Source organism: Carcharodon carcharias, chromosome 28, assembly GCF_017639515.1.
Source record: "Carcharodon carcharias isolate sCarCar2 chromosome 28, sCarCar2.pri, whole genome shotgun sequence".
NCBI classification, from domain to species: Eukaryota; Metazoa; Chordata; class Chondrichthyes; order Lamniformes; family Lamnidae; genus Carcharodon; species Carcharodon carcharias.
In genome coordinates, this window is record NC_054494.1 from 5,637,432 (window position 1) to 5,661,460 (window position 24,029).

Sequence of the window (24,029 nt, forward strand, 5' to 3'; positions counted from 1 at the left end):
CAAATGACCACAGGTCAACGACTGACCATAAGACAACGACTGACTACAGAACTGTGACTGACCATAGGTCGGTGACTGACCACAGGACAGCAACTGACCAGAGGGCAGTGGCTGACTGCAGGACAGTTACTGGCCATAGGACAATCGACTGACCACAGAGCAGCGACTGACCATAGGATAGCGACTGACCATAGGATAGCGACTGACCACAGGACAGTGAGTGACCACAGGACAGTTACTGTCCACAGTATAGCGACTGACCACAGGACAGGGACTGACTGCAGGACAGTGACTGACCTTTTGGCAGCAACTGACCACAGGACAGTCACTGACCATGGGACAGTTACTGACCACGGGACAGCGACTGACTGCAGGACAGAGACTGACCGCAGGGCAGGGACTGACTGCAGGACAGTGACCGACCTTTTGGCAGCAACTGACCACAGGACAGTCACTGACCATGGGACAGTTACTGACTGCGGGACAGAGACTGACCGCAGGACAGTGATGAACACAGGACATCAACTGACCATAGGATAGAGACTGACCACAGGGCAGTGATTGAACACAGCATGGTGTCTGACCACAGGGCAGTCACTGATCATGGGACAGCCACTGACCATGGGACATTTACTGACCACAGGACAGAGACTGACCGCAGGACATTTACTGACCACAGGACAGTGACTGACCACAGGACATTTACTGACCACAGGACAGTGACTGACCTCAGGACATTTACTGACCACAGGACAGCAACTGACCACAGGACAGCCACTGTCCTCAGGACATTTACTGACCACAGGACAGCAACTGACCACAGGACAGCCACTGACCTCAGGACATTTACTGACCACAGGATAGCGACTGACCACAGGACTGCCACTGAACTCAGGACATTTACTGACCACAGGACAGCCACTGACCTCAGGACGTTGACTGACCACAGGGCAGTGACTGACCACAGGACAGCCACTGACCTCAGGACATTTACTGACCACAGGACAGTTACTGGTTACATGACAGCTACTGACCACAGGACAGCGACTGACCACAGGACAGAGACTTGCCACAGGACAGCCACTGACCTCAGAACATTTACTGACCACAGGACAGCCACTGACCTCAGGACATTTACTGACCACAGGACAGTGACTGATCACAGAACAGCGACTGACCACAGGATATTTATTGACCATAGGACAGAAACTGACCGTAAGACAGCCACTGACCGCAGGATGTTTACTGACCACAGGATAGTTACTTACAGCAAGACGGTGACTGACCGCAGGACGGTGACAGACCACAGGATTTTTACTGACCTCAGGACATTTACTGACCATAAGACAATGACTGACCACAGGATAAAGACTGACTGCAGGACAGCCACTGACCACAGGATGATGACTGACCACACGACAGCGATTTACTACTGGACAGTGACTGACCACAGGACAGCAAATGACCACAGGGTGGTGACTGACCATAGATCAGTGGCTGACCACAGGACAGCTACTTACAGCAGGGCAGAGACTGACCGCAGGACTGTGACTGGCCATAAGACAGAGATTAAGTGTAGGATAGTGACTGACCATAGGACAGAGACTGACCATAGGACAGGGACTTGCCACAGAACAGCTATTTACAGCAGGTCAGCAACTGACCATAGATTGGTGACCGACAACAGGACAGTGACTGATCACAGGACAGCGATTGACCATAGGACAGCAACTGACCACAAGACAGTCACTGACCACAGGACAATGATTTCCCCCAGGCCAGCAAATGACCACAGGTCAACGACTGACCACAGGACAACAACTGACCACAGAACAATGACTGACCGCAGGACATTTACTGACCACAGGACAGTGACTGACCACAGGACATTTACTGACCACAGGACAGTGACTGACCACAGGATAGCCACTGACCTCAGGACATTTACTGACCACAGGACAGTGACTGACCGCAGGACATTTACTGACCACAGGACAGCGACTGACCACAGGACATCCACTGACCTCAGGACATTTACTGACCACAGGACAGCGACTGACCACAGGACAGCCACTGACCTCAGGACATTTACTGACCACAGGATAGCGACTGACCCCAGGACAGCCACTGACCTCAGGACATTTACTGACCACAGGACAGTTAACGGTTACAAGACAGTGACTGACCACAGGACAAAGAATGACCGCAGGACAGAGACTTGCCACAGGACAGCCACTGACCTAAGGACATTTACTGACCACAGGACAGCGACTGACCACAGGACAGCCACTGACAACAGGACATTTACTGACCACAGGACAGCCACTGACCTCAGGACATTTACTGACCACAGGACAGCCACTGACCACAGGACAGCCACTGACCTCAGGACATTTACTGACCACAGGACAGTTACTGGTTACATGACAGCGACTGACCACAGGATAAAGACTGACCACAGGACAGAGACTTGCCACAGGACAGCCACTGACCTCAGGACATTTACTGACCACAGGACAGTGACTGATCACAGGACAGCGACTGACCACAGGATATTTATTGACCATAGGACAGAGACTGACCGCAAGACAGCCACTGACCGCAGGATGTTTACTGACCACAGGATAGTTACTTACAGCAAGACGGTGACTGACCACAGGATGGTGACTGACCACAGGATGTTTACTGACCTCAGGACATTTACTGACCATAAGACAATGACTGACCACAAGATAAGGCTGACTGCAGGAGAGCCATTGACCACAGGATGATGATTGACCACAGGACAGCAACTGACCACAGGACAGCAACTGACTGCAGGACATTTACTGACCACAGGAAAGTTACTGACCACAAGACAATGACTGACCACAGGATAAAGACTGACTGCAGGACAGCCACTGACCACAGGATGATGACTGACCACATGACAGCGATTTACTACTGGACAGTGACTGACCACAGGACAGCAAATGACCACAGGGTGGTGACTGACCATAGGTCAGTGACTGACCACAGGAAAGCTACTTACAGCAGGGCAGAGACTGACTGCAGGACTGTGACTGGCCATAGGACAGAGATTAAGTGTAGGATAGTGACTGACCACAGGACAGAGACTGACCGCAGGACATTTACTGACCACAGGACAGTGACTGACCACAGGACATTTACTGACCACAGGACAGTGACTGACCGCAGGACATTTACTGACAACAGGACAGCGACAGACCACAGGATAGCAACTGACCACAGGACAGCCACTGACCTCAGGACATTTACTGACCACAGGATAGCGACTGACCACAGGACAGCCACTGAACCCAGGACATTTACTGACCACAGGACAGGCACTGACCTCAGGACATTTACTGACCACAGGACAGCGACTGACCACAGGACAGCCACTGACCTCAGGACATTTACTGACCACAGGACAGTTACTGGTTACATGACAGCTACTGACCACAGGACAGCGACTGACCACAGGACAGAGACTTGCCACAGGACAGCCACTGACCTCAGAACATTTACTGACCACAGGACAGCCACTGACCTCAGGACATTTACTGACCACAGGACAGTGACTGATCACAGAACAGCGACTGACCACAGGATATTTATTGACCATAGGACAGAAACTGACCGTAAGACAGCCACTGACCGCAGCATGTTTACTGACCACAGGATAGTTACTTACAGCAAGACGGTGACTGACCGCAGGACGGTGACAGACCACAGGATTTTTACTGACCTCAGGACATTTACTGACCATAAGACAATGACTGACCACAGGATAAAGACTGACTGCAGGAAAGCCACTGACCACAGGATGATGACTGACCACACGACAGCGAGTTACTACTGGACAGTGACTGACCACAGGACAGCAAATGACCACAGGGTGGTGACTGACCATAGATCAGTGGCTGACCACAGGACAGCTACTTACAGCAGGGCAGAGACTGACCGCAGGACTGTGACTGGCCATAGGACAGAGATTAAGTGTAGGATAGTGACTGACCATAGGACAGAGACTGACCATAGGACAGGGACTTGCCACAGAACAGCTATTTACAGCAGGTCAGCAACTGACCATAGGTTGGTGACCGACAACAGGACAGTGACTGATCACAGGACAGCGATTGACCATAGGACAGCAACTGACCACAAGACAGTCACTGACCACAGGACAATGATTTCCCCCAGGCCAGCAAATGACCACAGGTCAATGACTGACCACAGGACAACGACTGACCACAGAACAGTGACTGACCGCAGGACATTTACTGACCACAGGACAGTGACTGACCACAGGACATTTACTGACCACAGGACAGTGACTGACCACAGGATAGCCACTGACCTCAGGACATTTACTGACCACAGGACAGTGACTGACCGCAGGACATTTACTGACCACAGGACAGCGACTGACCACAGGACATCCACTGACCTCAGGACATTTACTGACCACAGGACAGTGACTGACCACAGGACAGCCACTGACCTCAGGACATTTACTGACCACAGGATAGCGACTGACCCCAGGACAGCCACTGACCTCAGGACTTTTACTGACCACAGGACAGTTACTGGTTACAAGACAGCGACTGACCACAGGACAAAGACTGACCGCAGGACAGAGACTTGCCACAGGACAGCCACTGACCTCAGGACATTTACTGACCACAGGACAGCGACTGACCACAGGACAGCCACTGACAGCAGGACATTTACTGACCACAGGACAGCCACTGACCTCACGACATTTACTGACCACAGGACAGCCACTGACCACAGGACAGCCACTGACCTCAGGACATTTACTGACCACAGGACAGTTACTGGTAACAAGACAGCGACTGACCACAGGACAAAGACTGACCACAGGACAGAGACTTGCCACAGGACAGCCACTGACCTCAGGACATTTACTGACCACAGGACAGCGACTGACCACAGGACAGCCACTGACCTCAGGACATTTACTGACCACAGGACTGCCACTGACCTCAGGACATTTACTGACCACAGGACAGTGACTGATCACAGGACAGCGACTGACCACAGGATATTTATTGACCATAGGACAGAGTCTGACCGCAAGACAGCCACTGACCGCAGGACGTTTACTGACCACAGGATAGTTACTTACAGCAAGACGGTGACTGACCACAGGATGGTGACTGACCACAGGATGTTTACTGACCTCAGGACATTTACTGACCATAAGACAATGACTGAACACAAGATAAAGACTGACTGCAGGACCCCCATTGACAACAGGATGATGATTGACCACAGGACAGCAACTGACCACAGGACAGCAACTGACTGCAGGACATTTACTGACCACAGGACAGTTACTGACCACAAGACAATGACTGACCACAGGATAAAGACTGACTGCAGGATAGCCACTGACCACAGGATGATGACTGACCACACGACAGCGATTTACTACTGGACAGTGACGGACCACAGGACAGCAAATGACCACAGGGTGGTAACTGACCATAGGTCAGTGACTGACCACAGGACAGCTACTTACAGCAGGGCAGAGACTGACTGCAGGACTGTGACTGGCCATAGGACAGAGATTAAGTGTAGGATAGTGACTGACCATAGGACAGAGACTGACCATAGGACAGGGACTTGCCACAGAACAGCTTTTTACAGCATGTCAGCAACTGACCATAGGTTGGTGACTGACAACAGGGCAGTGACTGATCACAGGACAGCAATTGACCACAGAACAGCAACTGACCACAGGACAGTGACTGACCACAGGACAATGATTTCCCCCAGGCCAGCAAATGACCACAGGTCAACGACTGACCACAGGACAACGACTGACCACAGAACAGTGACTGACCATAGGTCGGTGACTGACCACAGGACAGCAACTGACCAGAGGGCAGTGGCTGACTGCAGGACAGTTACTGGCCATAGGACAATCGACTGACCACAGAGCAGCGACTGACCATAGGATAGCGACTGACCATAGGATAGCGACTGACCACAGGACAGTGAGTGACCACAGGACAGTGATTTCCACAGGACAGTGACTGACTACAGGACTGTTACTGTTCACAGTATAGCGACTGACCACAGGACAGGGACTGACTGCAGGACAGTGACCGACCTTTTGGCAGCAACTGACCACAGGACAGTCACTGACCATGGGACAGTTACTGACCACGGGACAGCGACTGACTGCAGGACAGAGACTGACCACAGGGCAGGGACTGACTGCAGGACAGTGACCGACCTTTTGGCAGCAACTGACCACAGGACAGTCACTGACCACGGGACAGTTACTGACTGCGGGACAGAGACTGACCGCAGGACAGTGATGAACACAGGACATCAACTGACCATAGGATAGAGACTGACCACAGGGCAGTGATTGAACACAGCATGGTGTCTGACCACAGGGCAGTCACTGACCACAGGACAGCCACTGATCACGACTGACCACAGAACAGTGACTGACCATAGGTCGGTGACTGACCACAGGACAGCAACGGACCAGAGGGCAGTGGCTGACTGCAGGACAGTTACTGGCCATAGGACAATCGACTGACCACAGAGCAGCGACTGACCATAGGATAGCGACTGACCATAGGATAGCGACTGACCACAGGACAGTGAGTGACCACAGGACAGTGATTTCCACAGGACAGTGACTGACTACAGGACTGTTACTGTTCACAGTATAGCGACTGACCACAGGACAGGGACTGACTGCAGGACAGTGACCGACCTTTTGGCAGCAACTGACCACAGGACAGTCACTGACCATGGGACAGTTACTGACCACGGGACAGCGACTGACTGCAGGACAGAGACTGACCACAGGGCAGGGACTGACTGCAGGACAGTGACCGACCTTTTGGCAGCAACTGACCACAGGACAGTCACTGACCACGGGACTGTTACTGACTGCGGGACAGAGACTGACCGCAGGACAGTGATGAACACAGGACATCAACTGACCATAGGATAGAGACTGACGACAGGGCAGTGATTGAACACAGCATGGTGTCTGACCACAGGACAGCCACTGATCATGGGACAGCCACTGACCACGGGACATTTACTGACCACAGGACAGAGACTGACCGCAGGACATTTACTGACCACAGGACAGTGACTGACCACAGGACATTTACTGACCACAGGACAGTGACTGACCGCAGGACATTTACTGACAACAGGACAGCGACTGACCACAGGACAGCCACTGACCTCAGGACATTTACTGACCACAGGACAGCGACTGACCACAGGACAGCCACTGACCTCAGTACATTTACTGACCACAGGATAGCAACTGACCACAGGACAGCCACTGACCTCAGGACATTTACTGACCACAGGACAGCCACTGACCACAGGACAGCCACTGACCTCAGGACATTTACTGACAACAGGACAGTGACTGATCACAGAACAGCGACTGACCACAGGATATTTATTGACCATAGGACAGAGACTGACCGTAAGACAGCCACTGACCGCAGGATGTTTACTGACCACAGGATAGTTACTTACAGCAAGACGGTGACTGACCGCAGGATGGTGACTGACCACAGGATGTTTACTGACCTCAGGACATTTACTGACCATAAGACAATGACTGACCACAGGATAAAGACTGACTGCAGGACAGCCACTGAACACAGGATGATGATTGACCACACGACAGCGATTTACTACTGGACAGTGACTGACCACAGGACAGCAAATGACCACAGGGTGGTGACTGACCATAGATCAGTGGCTGACCACAGGACAGCTACTTACAGCAGGGCAGAGACTGACCGCAGGACTGTGACTGGCCATAGGACAGAGATTAAGTGTAGGATAGTGACTGACCATAGGACAGAGACTGACCATAGGACAGGGACTTGCCACAGAACAGCTTTTTACAGCAGGTCAGCAACTGACCATAGGTTGGTGACCGACAACAGAACAGTGACTGATCACAGGACAGCAATTGACCGCAGGACAGCAACTGACCACAGGACAGTGACTGACCACAGGACAATGATTTCCCCCAGGCCAGCAAATGACCACAGGTCAACGACTGACCACAGGACAACGACTGACCACAGAACAGTGACTGACCGCAGGACATTTACTGACCACAGGACAGTGACTGACCACAGGACTGCCACTGACCTCAGGACATTTACTGACCACAGGACAGTGACTGACCACAGGACAGCCACTGACCACAGGACAGCCACTGACCTCAGGACATTTACTGACCACAGGACAGTGACTGACCGCAGGACATTTACTGACCACAGGACAGTGACTGACCACAGGACATTTACTGACCACAGGACAGTGACTGACCGCAGGACATTTACTGACAACAGGACAGCGACTGACCACAGGACAGCCACTGACCTCAGGACATTTACTGACCACATTAAAGCGACTGACCCCAGGACAGCCACTGACCTCAGGACATTTACTGACCACAGGACAGTTACTGGTTACAAGACAGCGACTGACCACAGGACAAAGACTGACCGCAGGACAGAGACTTGCCACAGGACAGCCACTGACCTCAGGACATTTACTGACCACAGGACAGCGACTGACCACAGGACAGCCACTGACAGCAGGACATTTACTGACCACAGGACAGCCACTGACTTCAGGACATTTACTGACCACAGGACAGCGACTGACCACAGGACAGCCACTGACCACAGGACATTTACTGACCACAGGACAGGTACTGCTTACATGACAGCAACTGACCACAGGACAAAGACTGACCGCAGGACAGAGACTTGCCACAGGACAGCCACTGACCTCAGGACATTTACTGACCACAGGACAGCCACTGACCTCAGGACATTTACTGACCACAGGACAGCGACTGACCACAGGACAGCCACTGACCTCAGGACATTTACTGACCACAGGACAGTTACTGCTTACATGACAGCAACTGACCACAGGACAAAGACTGACCGCAGGACAGAGACTTGCCACAGGACAGCCACTGACCTCAGGACATTTACTGACCACAAGACAGCCACTGACCTCAGGACATTTACTGACCACGGGACAGTGACTGATCACAGGACTGCGACTGACCACAGGATATTTATTGACCATAGGACTGAGACTGACCGCAAGACAGCCACTGATCGCTGGATGTTTACTGACCACAGGACAGTTACTTACAGCAAGACGGTGACTGACCACAGGATGGTGACTGACCACAGGATGTTTACTGACCTCAGGACATTTACTGACCATAAGACAATGACTGACCACAAGATAAAGACTGACTGCAGGACAGCCATTGACCACAGGATGATGATTGACCACAGGACAGCAACTGACCACAGGACAGCAACTGACTGCAGGAAATTAACTGACCACAGGACAGTTACTGACCACAAGACAATGACTGACCACAGGATAAAGACTGACTGCAGGACAGCCACTGACAACAGGATGATGACTGACCACACGACAGCGATTTACTACTGGACAGTGACTGACCACAGGACAGCAAATGACCACAGGGTGGTGACTGACCATAGGTCAGTAACTGACCACAGGACAGCTACTTACAGCAGGGCAGAGACTGACCGCAGGACTGTGACTGGCCATAGGACAGAGATTAAGTGTAGGATAGTGACTGACCATAGGACAGAGACTGACCATAGGACAGGGACTTGCCACAGAGCAGCTATTTACAGCAGGTCAGCAACTGACCATAGGTTGGTGACTGACAACAGGACAGTGACTGATCACAGGACAGCAATTGACCACAGGACAGCAACTGACCACAGGACAGTGACTGACCACAGGACAATGATTTCCCCCAGGCCAGCAAATGACCACAGGTCAACGACTGACCACAGGACAACGACTGACCACAGAACAGTGACTGACCATAGGTCGGTGACTGACCACAGGACAGCAACTGACCAGCGGGCAGTGGCTGACTGCAGGACAGTTACTGGCCATAGGACAATCGACTGACCACAGAGCAGCGACTGACCATAGGATAGCGACTGACCATAGGATAGTGACTGACCACACGACAGTGAGTGACCACAGGACAGTGATTTCCACAGGACAGTGACTGACTACAGGACTGTTACTGTTCACAGTATAGCGACTGACCACAGGACAGGGACTGACTGCAGGACAGTGACCGACCTTTTGGCAGCAACTGACCACAGGACAGTCACTGACCATGGGACAGTTACTGACCACGGGACAGCGACTGACTGCAGGACAGAGACTGACCACAGGGCAGGGACTGACTGCAGGACAGTGACCGACCTTTTGGCAGCAACTGACCACAGGACAGTCACTGACCACGGGACTGTTACTGACTGCGGGACAGAGACTGACCGCAGGACAGAGATGAACACAGGACATCAACTGACCATAGGATAGAGACTGACCACAGGGCAGTGATTGAACACAGCATGGTGTCTGACCACAGGGCAGTCACTGACCACAGGACAGCCACTGATCATGGGACAGCCACTGACCACGGGACTTTTACTGACCACAGGACAGAGACTGACCGCAGGACATTTACTGACCACAGGACAGTGACTGACCACAGGACATTTACTGACCACAGGACAGTGACTGACCGCAGGACATTTACTGACAACAGGACAGCGACTGACCACAGGACAGCCACTGACCTCAGAACATTTACTGACCACAGGACAGCGACTGACCACAGGACAGCCACTGACCTCAGGACATTTACTGACCACAGGACAGCGACTGACCACAGGACAGCCACTGACCTCAGGACATTTACTGACCACAGGACAGCCACTGACCACAGGACAGCCACTGACCTCAGGACATTTACTGACAACAGGACAGCGACTGATCACAGAACAGCGACTGACCACAGGATATTTATTGACCATAGGACAGAGACTGACCGTAAGACAGCCACTGACCGCAGGATGTTTACTGACCACAGGATAGTTACTTACAGCAAGATGGTGACTGACCGCAGGATGGTGACTGACCACAGGATGTTTACTGACCTCAGGACATTTACTGACCATAAGACAATGACTGACCACAGGATAAAGACTGACTGCAGGACAGCCACTGAACACAGGATGATGATTGACCACACGACAGCGATTTACTACTGGACAGTGACTGACCACAGGACAGCAAATGACCACAGGGTGGTGACTGACCATAGATCAGTGGCTGACCACAGGACAGCTACTTACAGCAGGGCAGAGACTGACCGCAGGACTGTGACTGGCCATAGGACAGAGATTAAGTGTAGGATAGTGACTGACCATAGGACAGAGACTGACCATAGGACAGGGACTTGCCACAGAACAGCTTTTTACAGCAGGTCAGCAACTGACCATAGTTTGGTGACCGACAACAGAACAGTGACTGATCACAGGACAGCAATTGACCGCAGGACAGTGACTGACCACAGGACAATGATTTCCCCCAGGCCAGCAAATGACCACAGGTCAACGACTGACCACAGGACAACGACTGACCACAGAACAGTGACTGACCGCAGGACATTTACTGACCACAGGACAGTGACTGACCACAGGACATTTTCTGACCACAGGACAGCAACTGACCACAGGACTGCCACTGACCTCAGGACATTTACTGACCACAGGACAGTGACTGACCACAGGACAGCCACTGACCACAGGACAGCCACTGACCTCAGGACATTTACTGACCACAGGACAGCGACTGACTACAGGACAGCCACTGACCTCAGGACATTTACTGACCACATTAAAGCGACTGACCCCAGGACAGCCACTGACCTCAGGACATTTACTGACCACAGGACAGTTACTGGTTACAAGACAGCGACTGACCACAGGACAAAGACTGACCGCAGGACAGAGACTTGCCACAGGACAGCCACTGACCTCAGGAAATTTACTGACCACAGGACAGCGACTGACCACAGGACAGCCACTGACAGCAGGACATTTACTGACCACAGGATAGCCACTGACTTCAGGACATTTACTGACCACAGGACAGCGACTGACCACAGGACAGCCACTGACCTCAGGACATTTACTGACCACAGGACAGTTACTGCTTACATGACAGCAACTGACCACAGGACAAAGACTGACCGCAGGACAGAGACTTGCCACAGGACAGCCACTGACCTCAGGACATTTATTGACCACAGGACAGCCACTGACCTCAGGACATTTACTGACCACAGGACAGTGACTGATCACAGGACTGCGACTGACCACAGGATATTTATTGACCATAGGACTGAGACTGACCGCAAGACAGCCACTGACCGCTGGATGTTTACTGACCACAGGACAGTTACTTACAGCAAGACGGTGACTGACCACAGGATGGTGACTGACCACAGGATGTTTACTGACCTCAGGACATTTACTGACCATAAGACAATGACTGACCACAAGATAAAGACTGACTGCAGGACAGCCATTGACCACAGGATGATGATTGACCACAGGACAGCAACTGACCACAGGACAGCAACTGACTGCAGGACATTAACTGACCACAGGACAGTTACTGACCACAAGACAATGACTGACCACAGGATAAAGACTGACTGCAGGACAGCCACTGACCACAGGATGATGACTGACCACACGACAGCGATTTACTACTGGACAGTGACTGACCACAGGACAGCAAATGACCACAGGGTGGTGACTGACCATAGGTCAGTAACTGACCACATGACAGCTACTTAAAGCAGGGCAGAGACTGACTGCAGGACTGTGACTGGCCATAGGACAGAGATTAAGTGTAGGATAGTGACTGACCACAGGACAGAGACTGACCATAGGACAGGTACTTGCCACAGAACAGCTATTTACAGCAGTTCAGCAACTGACCATAGGTTGGTGACTGACAACAGGACAGTGACTGATCACAGGACAGCAATTGACCACGGGACAGCAACTGACCACAGGACAGTGACTGACCACAGGACAATGATTTCCCCCAGGCCAGCAAATGACCACAGGTCAACGACTGACCACAGGACAACGACTGACCACAGAACAGTGACTGACCATAGGTCGGTGACTGACCACAGGACAGCAACTGACCAGAGGGCAGTGGATGACTGCAGGACAGTTACTGGCCATAGGACAATCGACTGACCACAGAGCAGCGACTGACCATAGGATAGCGACTGACCATAGGATAGCGACTGACCACAGGACAGTGAGTGACCACAGGACAGTTACTGTCCACAGTATAGCGACTGACCACAGGACAGGGACTGACTGCAGGACAGTGACCGACCTTTTGGCAGCAACTGACCACAGGACAGTCACTGACCACGGTACAGTTACTGACCACGGGACAGCGACTGACTGCAGGACAGAGACTGACCGCAGGGCAGGGACTGACTGCAGGACAGTGACCGACCTTTTGGCAGCAACTGACCACAGGACAGTCACTGACCACGGGACAGTTACTGACTGCGGGACAGAGACTGACCGCAGGACAGTGATGAACACAGGACATCAACTGACCATAGGATAGAGACTGACCACAGGGCAGTGATTGAACACAGCATGGTGTCTGACCACAGGGCAGTCACTGATCATGGGACAGCCACTGACCATGGGACATTTACTGACCACAGGACAGAGACTGACCGCAGGACATTTACTGACCACAGGACAGTGACTGACCACAGGACATTTACTGACCACAGGACAGTGACTGACCGCAGGACATTTACTGACAACAGGACAGCGACTGACCACAGGACAGCCACTGACCTCAGGACATTTACTGACCACAGGACAGCAACTGACCACAGGACAGCCACTGACCTCAGGACATTTACTGACCACAGGATAGCGACTGACCACAGGACAGCCACTGAACTCAGGACATTTACTGACCACAGGACAGCCACTGACCTCAGGACATTTACTGACCACAGGACAGCGACTGACCACAGGATAGCGACTGACCTCAGGACATTTACTGACCACAGGACAGTTACTGGTTACATGACAGCTACTGACCACAGGACAGCGACTGACCACAGGACAGAGACTTGCCACAGGACAGCCACTGACCTCAGAACATTTACTGACCACAGGACAGCCACTGACCTCAGGACCTTTACTGACCACAGGACAGTGACTGATCACAGAACAGCGACTGACCACAGGATATTTATTGACCATAGGACAGAGACTGACCGTAAGACAGCCACTGACCGCAGGATGTTTACTGACCACAGGATAGTTACTTACAGCAAGACGGTGACTGACCGCAGGACGGTGACTGACCACAGGATGTTTACTGACCTCAGGACATTTACTGACCATAAGACAATGACTGACCACAGGATAAAGACTGACTGCAGGACAGCCACTGACCACAGGATGATGATTGACCACACGACAGCGATTTACTACTGGACAGTGACTGACCACAGGACAGCAAATGACCACAGGGTGGTGACTGAACATAGATCAGTGGCTGACCACAGGACAGCTACTTACAGCAGGGCAGAGACTGACCGCAGGACTGTGACTGGCCATAGGACAGAGATTAAGTGTAGGATAGTGACTGACCATAGGACAGAGACTGACCATAGGACAGGGACTTGCCACAGAACAGCTATTTACAGCAGGTCAGCAACTGACCATAGGTTGGTGACCGACAACAGGACAGTGACTGATCACAGGACAGCGATTGACCACAGGACAGCAACTGACCACAAGACGGTGACTGACCACAGGACAATGATTTCCCCCAGGCCAGCAAATGACCACAGGTCAACGACTGACCACAGGACAACGACTGACCACAGGACAGTGACTGACCACAGGACATTTACTGACCACAGGACAGTGACTGACCACAGGACAGCCACTGACCTCAGGACATTTACTGACCACAGGACAGTGACTGACCACAGGACATTTACTGACCACAGGACAGCGACTGACCACAGGACAGCCACTGACCTCAGGACATTTACTGACCACAGGACAGCGACTGACCACAGGACAGCCACTGACCTCAGGACATTTACTGACCACAGGATAGCGACTGACCCCAGGACAGCCACTGACCTCAGGACATTTACTGACCACAGGACAGTTACCGGTTACAAGACAGTGACTGACCACAGGACAAAGACTGACCGCAGGACAGAGACTTGCCACAGGACAGCCACTGACCTCAGGACATTTACTGACCACAGGACAGCGACTGACCACAGGACAGCCACTGACAGCAGGACATTTACTGACCACAGGACAGCCACTGACCTCAGGACATTTACTGACCACAGGACAGCGACTGACCACAGGACAGCCACTGACCTCAGGACATTTACTGACCACAGGACAGTTACTGGTTACATGACAGCGACTGACCACAGGACAAAGACTGACCACAGGACAGAGACTTGCCACAGGACAGCCACTGACCTCAGGACATTTACTGACCATAGGACTGCCACTGACCTCAGGACATTTACTGACCACAGGACAGTGACTGATCACAGGACAGCGACTGACCACAGGATATTTATTGACCATAGGACAGAGACTGACCGCAAGACAGCCACTGACCGCAGGATGTTTACTGACCACAGGATAGTTACTTACAGCAAGACGGTGACTGACCACAGGATGGTGACTGACCACAGGATGTTTACTGACCTCAGGACATTTACTGACCATAAGACAATGACTGACCACAAGATAAAGTCTGACTGCAGGACAGCCATTGACCACAGGATGATGATTGACCACAGGACAGCGACTGACCACAGGACAGCAACTGACTGCAGGACATTTACTGACCACAGGACAGTTACTGACCACAAGACAATGACTGACCACAGGATAAAGACTGACTGCAGGACAGCCACTGACCACAGGATGATGACTGACCACACGACAGCGATTTACTACTGGACAGTGACGGACCACAGGACAGCAAATGACCACAGGGTGGTGACTGACCATAGGTCAGTGACTGACCACAGGACAGCTACTTACAGCAGGGCAGAGACTGACTGCAGGACTGTGACTGGCCATAGGACAGAGATTAAGTGTAGGATAGTGACTGACCATAGGACAGAGACTGACCATAGGACAGGGACTTGCCACAGAACAGCTATTTACAGCAGTTCAGCAACTGACCATAGGTTGGTGACTGACAACAGGACAGTGACTGATCACAGGACAGCAATTGACCACACGACAGCAACTGACCACAGGACAGTGACTGACCACAGGACAATGATTTCCTAGGGCCAGCAAATGACCACAGGTCAACGACTGACCACAGGACAACGACTGACCACAGAACCGTGACTGACCATTGGTCGGTGACTGACCACAGGACAGCAACTGACCAGTGGGCAGTGGCTGACTGCAGGACAGTTACTGGCCATAGGACAATCGACTGACCACAGAGCAGCGACTGACCATAGGATAGCGACTGACCATAGGATAGCGACTGACCACAGGACAGTGAGTGACCACAGGACAGTGACTTCCACAGGACAGTGACTGACTACAGGACTGTTACTGTCCACAGTATAGCGACTGACCACAGGACAGGGACTGACTGCAGGACAGTGACCGACCTTTTGGCAGCAACTGACCACAGGACAGTCACTGACCACGGGACAGTTACTGACCACGGGACAGCGACTGACTGCAGGACAGAGACTGACCGCAGGGCAGGGACTGACTGCAGGACAGTGACCGACCTTTTGGCAGCAACTGACCACAGGACAGTCACTGACCACGGGACAGTTACTGACTGCGGGACAGAGACTGACCACAGGACAGTGATGAACACAGGACATCAACTGACCATAGGATAGAGACTGACCACAGGGCAGCCACTGATCATGGGACAGCCACTGACCACGGGACATTAACTGACCACAGGACAGAGACTGACCGCAGGACATTTACTGACCACAGGACAGTGACTGACCACAGGACATTTACTGACCACAGGACAGCAACTGACCGCAGGACATTTACTGACAACAGGACAGCGACTGACCACAGGACAGCCACTGACCTCAGGACATTTACTGACCACAGGACAGCAACTGACCACAGGACAGCCACTGACCTCAGGACATTTACTGACCACAGGATAGTGACTGACCACAGGACAGCCACTGACCTCAAGACATTTACTGACCACAGGACAGTTACTGGTAACAAGACAGCGACTGACCACAGGACAAAGACTGACCACAGGACAGAGACTTGCCACAGGACAGCCACTGACCTCAGGACATTTACTGACCACAGGACAGCGACTGACCACAGGACAGCCACTGACAGCAGGACATTTACTGACCACAGGACAGCCACTTACCTCAGGACATTTACTGACCACAGGACAGCCACTGACCACATGACAGCCACTGACCTCAGGACATTTACTGACCACAGGACAGTTACTGGTTACATGACAGCGACTGACCACAGGACAAAGACTGACCACAGGACAGAGACTTGCCACAGGACAGCCACTGACCTCAGGACATTTACTGACCACAGGACTGCCACTGACCTCAGGACATTTACTGACCACAGGACAGTGACTGATCACAGGACAGCAACTGACCACAGGATATTTATTGACCATAGGACAGAGACTGACCTCAAGACAGCCACTGACCGCAGGATGTTTACTGACCACAGGACAGTTACTTACAGCAAGACGGTGACTGACTGTAGGATGGTGACTGACCACAGGATGTTTACTGACCTCAGGACATTTACTGACCATAAGACAATGACTGACCACAAGATAAAGACTGACTGCAGGACAGCCATTGACCACAGGATGATGATTGACCACAGGACAGCGACTGACCACAGGACAGCAACTGACTTCAGGACATTTACTGACCACAGGACAGTTACTGACCATAAGACAATGACTGACCACAGGATAAAGACTGACTGCAGGACAGCCACTGACCACAGGATGATGATTGACCACACGACAGCGATTTACTACTGGACAGTGACTGACCACAGGACAGCAAATGACCACAGGGTGGTGACTGACCATAGATCAGTGGCTGACCACAGGACAGCTACTTACAGCAGGGCAGAGACTGACTGCAGGACTGTGACTGGCCATAGGACAGAGATTAAGTGTAAGATAGTGACTGACCATAGGACAGAGACTGACCATAGGACAGGGACTTGCCACAGAGCACCTATTTACAGCAGTTCAGCAACTGACCATAGGTTGGTGACTGACAACAGGGCAGTGACTGATGACAGGACAGCAATTGACCACAGGACAGCAACTGACCACAGGACAGTGACTGACCACAGGACAATGATTTCCCCCAGGCCAGCAAATGACCACAGGTCAACGACTGACCACAGGACAACGACTGACCACAGAACAGTGACTGACCATAGGTCGGTGACTGACCACAGGACAGCAACTGACCAGCGGGCAGTGGCTGACTGCAGGACAGTTACTGGCCATAGGACAATCGACTGACCACAGAGCAGCGACTGACCATAGGATAGCGACTGACCATAGGATAGCGACTGACCACAGGACAGTGAGTGACCACAGGACAGTGACTTCCACAGGACAGTGACTGACTACAGGACTGTTACTGTCCACAGTATAGCGACTGACCACAGGACAGGGACTGACTGCAGGACAGTGACCGACCTTTTGGCAGCAACTGACCACAGGACAGTCACTGACCACGGGACAGTTACTGACCACGGGACAGCGACTGACTGCAGGACAGAGACTGACCGCAGGGCAGGGACTGACTGCAGGACAGTGACCGACCTTTTGGCAGCAACTGACCACAGGACAGTCACTAACCACGGGACAGTTACTGACTGCGGGACAGAGACTGACCACAGGACAGTGATGAACACAGGACATCAACTGACCATAGGATAGAGACTGACCACAGGGCAGTCACTGATCATGGGACAGCCACTGACCACGGGACATTTACTGACCACAGGACAGAGACTGACCGCAGGACATTTACTGACCACAGGACAGTGACTGACCACAGGACATTTACTGACCACAGGACAGCAACTGACCGCAGGACATTTACTGACAACAGGACAGCGACTGACCACAGGACAGCCACTGACCTCAGGACATTTACTGACCACAGGACAGCAACTGACCACAGGACAGCTGCTGACCTCAGGACATTTACTGACCACAGGATAGTGACTGACCACAGGACAGCCACTGACCTCAAGGCATTTACTGACCACAGGACAGTTACTGGTTACAAGACAGCGACTGACCACAGGACAAAGACTGACCACAGGACAGAGACTTGCCACAGGACAGCCACTGACCTCAGGACATTTACTGACCACAGGACAGCGACTGACCACAGGACAGCCACTGACAGCAGGACATTTACTGACCACAGGACAGCCACTTACCTCAGGACATTTACTGACCACAGGACAGCCACTGACCACAGGACAGCCACTGACCTCAGGACATTTACTGACCACAGGACAGTTACTGGTTACATGACAGCGACTGACCACAGGACAAAGACTGACCACAGGACAGAGACTTGCCACAGGACAGCCACTGACCTCAGGACATTTACTGACCACAGGACTGCCACTGACCTCAGGACATTTACTGACCACAGGACAGTGACTGATCACAGGACAGCAACTGACCACAGGATATTTATTGACCATAGGACAGAGACTGACCGCAAGACAGCCACTGACCGCAGGATGTTTACTGACCACAGGACAGTTACTTACAGCAAGACGGTGACTGACCGCAGGATGGTGACTGACTACAGGATGTTTACTGACCTCAGGACATTTACTGACCATAAGACAATGACTGACCACAAGATAAAGACTGACTGCAGGACAGCCATTGACCACAGGATGATGATTGACCACAGGACAGCGACTGACCACAGGACAGCAACTGACTGCAGGACATTTACTGACCACAGGACAGTTACTGACCATAAGACAATGACTGACCACAGGATAAAGACTGACTGCAGGACAGCCACTGACCACAGGATGATGATTGACCACACGACAGCGATTTACTACTGGACAGTGACTGACCACAGGACAGCAAATGACCACAGGGTGGTGACTGACCATAGATCAGTGACTGACCACAGGACAGCTACTTACAGCAGGGCAGAGACTGACTGCAGGACTGTGACTGGCCATAGGACAGAGATTAAGTGTAGGATAGTGACTGACCATAGGACAGAGACTGACCATAGGACAGGGACTTGCCACAGAACAGCTATTTACAGCAGTTCAGCAACTGACCATAGGTTGGTGACTGACAACAGGACAGTGACTGACCACAGGACAGTGACTGACCACAGGACAGAGACTGACCAAAGGACATCGACTGACCACATGACAGTGACTGACTACAGGACAGCTACTTACAGTAAGTCAGCAACTGACCACAGGACAGAGACTGACCACAGGACAGTGACTGACTGGAGGACAGCGACTGACCACAGGACAGTGACTGACCACAGGACAGCACCTGACCACAGGAAAGTGACTGACCACAGGACAGTGACTGACCAGAGGACAGCACCTGACCACAGGATAGTGACTGACCACAGGACAGCACCTGACTACAGGACAGTGACTGACCACAGGACAGCACCTGACTACAGGACAGTGACTGACCACAGGACAGCACCTGACCACAGGACAGTGATTGTCCACAGACGAGCAATTCACCACAGGATAGCGACTGACCACAAGACAGCGACTGACCACAGGACAGTGACTGACCACAAGACAGCGGCTGACAACAGGGCAGAGACTGACCACCGGACAGAGACTTGCCACAGGACAGTTAATTACAGCAAGTCAGTAACTGACCACAGGACAGCGACTGACCACAGGACAGTGACCGACTGGAGGACAGTGACTGACTGCAGGATAGCTACTTACAGCAGGTCAGCAACTGACCACAGGATAGTGATTGACCACAGGACAGTGACTGTCCACAGGACAGCAACTGACCACAGGACAGCAACTAACCATAGGTCGGTAACTGACCATAGGACAGCGACGGACCACAGGACAGCAACTGACCGCAAGACAGTGACTTACCACAGGACAGCAACTGACCACAGGATGGTGACTGACCACAGGACAGCAACTGACCACAGGATAGTGACTGACCACAGGACAGTGACTGACCACAGGACAGCAACTGACCACAGGACAGTGACTGACCACAGGACAGCAACTGACCACAGGACAGTGACTGACCACAGGACAGATACTGACCATAGGACAGCTACTTACAGCAAGATGGTGACTGACCACAGGACAGCAACTGACCACAGGACATTTACTGATTGCAAGACAGTGACTGACCTTTTGGCAGCAACTGACCACAGGACATTTACTGACCACAGGACAGTGACTGACCATAGGACAGTGATGAACACAGGACATCGACTGCCCATAGGACAGAGACTGACCGCAGGGCAGAGACTGACCTCAGGACAGAGACTGACCTCAGGACAGCAACCGACTGGAGGACAGCGACTGACCACAGGACAGTGACTGACCACAGGACAGTGATTGTCCACAGGCGAACAATTCACCACAGGACAGTGACTGACCACAACACAGTGGCTGACAACAGGGCAGAGACTGACCATAGGACAGTGACCGGCCACAGGACTGCTACTTACAGCAGGTCAGCAACTGACCATAGGTCGGTGACTGACCACAGGACAGCAACTGACCACAGGACAGTGACTGACCACAGGACAGTGAATGTCCACAGGCCAGTGATTCACCACAGGACAGTGACTGACCACAAGAGAGCAGCTGAACACAGGGCAGAGACTGACCACAGAACAGTAACTGACCACAGCACAGCGACTGACCGCAGGACATTTACTGACCACAGGACAGTGACTGACCATAGGACAGTGATGAACACAGGACATCGACTGCCCATAGGACAGAGACTGACCGCAGAGCAGAGACTGACCTCAGGACAGCAACCGACTGGAGGACAGCGACTGACCACAGGACAGTGACTGACCACAGGACAGTGATTGTCCACAGGCGAACAATTCACCACAGGACAGTGACTGACCACAACACAGCGGCTGACAACAGGGCAGAGACTGACCATAGGACAGTGACCGGCCACAGGACTGCTACTTACAGCAGGTCAGCAACTGACCATAGGTCGGTGACTGACCACAGGACAGCAACTGACCACAGGACAGTGACTGACCACAGGACAGTGAATGTCCACAGGCCAGTGATTCACCACAGGACAGTGACTGACCACAAGAGAGCAGCTGAACACAGGGCAGAGACTGACCACAGGACAGTGACCGACCACAGCACAGCGACTGACCGCAGGACATTTACTGACCACAGCACAGTGACTGACCGCAGGACAGCCACTGACCGCAGGACAGAAACTGAACACAGGACAGCCACTGACCACAGGACATTTAGTGACCACAGGATAGCTACTTAGAGCAAGAGGGTGACTGACCACAGGACAATGACAGACCACAGGACAGCAACTGACTGCAGGAATTTACTGACCACAGGACAGTGACAGACTGCAGGACAGCAACTGACCACAGAAATTTACTGACCACAGGACAGTGACTGAACATACGACAGCGACTGACTGCATGACAGTGTCTGACCACAGGGCAGTCACTGACTGCAAGACAGCCACTGACCACAAGACAGCCACTAACTGCAGGACAGAAACTGACCACAGGACAGTGATGTACACAAGACATCGACTGACCATAGGTCGGTGACTGACCACAGGACAGTGACTGACCACAAGACAACGACTGACCACAGGACAGAGACTTGCCACAGTCCATCCGCTGACCGCAGGGCATTTACAGACCACAGGACAATGACTGTCCACAGGACTGCAACTGACCGCAGGACATTGCCTGACAACAGAACAGTGACTGATCACAGGACAGCTACTTACAGCAGGGCAGAGACTGACCGCAGGGCAGTGACTGGCCATAGGACAGAGATTAAGTGCAAGATAGCGACTGATTATAGGACAGAGACTGACCACAGGACAGAGACTGACCACAGGACAACTACTTACAGCAAGTCAGCAACTGACCATAGGTCAGAGACTGACCATAGAACAGCGACTGTCCATAGGACAGCAACTGACTGCAGGACAGCTACTTACAGCAGGTCAGCAACTGACCACAGGACAGTGATTGACCACAGGACAGCCACTGACCACAGGACAGAAACTGACCACAGGACAGTGATTGTCCACAGGCCAGTGATTCACCACAGGACAGCAACTGACTGCAGAACAGTGACTGACCACAGGACAGTGACTGACCATAGGACAGTGACCGACCACAGGACAGTAACTGACTGCAGGACAGTGACTGACCACAAGATAGTGACTGACTACAGGGAAGAGATTGACCACAGGACAGTGACTGACCACAGGACAGTGACTGAGAACTGGACAGATTCTGATCACAGGACAGCTACTTACAGCAGGGCAGAGACTGACCACAGGACAGTGACTGACCATAAGACAGAGACTGACCACAGGACAGTGACTGACCACAGGACAGAGACTTGCCACAGGACAGCCACTGATCGCAGGCCAGCGACTGACCATAGGTTGGTGATGACCACAGGACAGTGACTGACCACAGGACAGTGTCTGACCACAAGACAGCAACTGACCGCAGGACAGAGACTGACCACAGGACCGAGACTTGCCACAGGTCAGCCACTGACCACAGGACATTCACTGACCACAGGTCAGTGATTGACCACAGGACATTTACTAACCACAGGACAACGACTGACTGTAGGACAGCCACTGACCTCAGAACATTTACTGACCACAGGACAGTTACTGACCACAAGACAATGACTGACCACAGGGCAGCC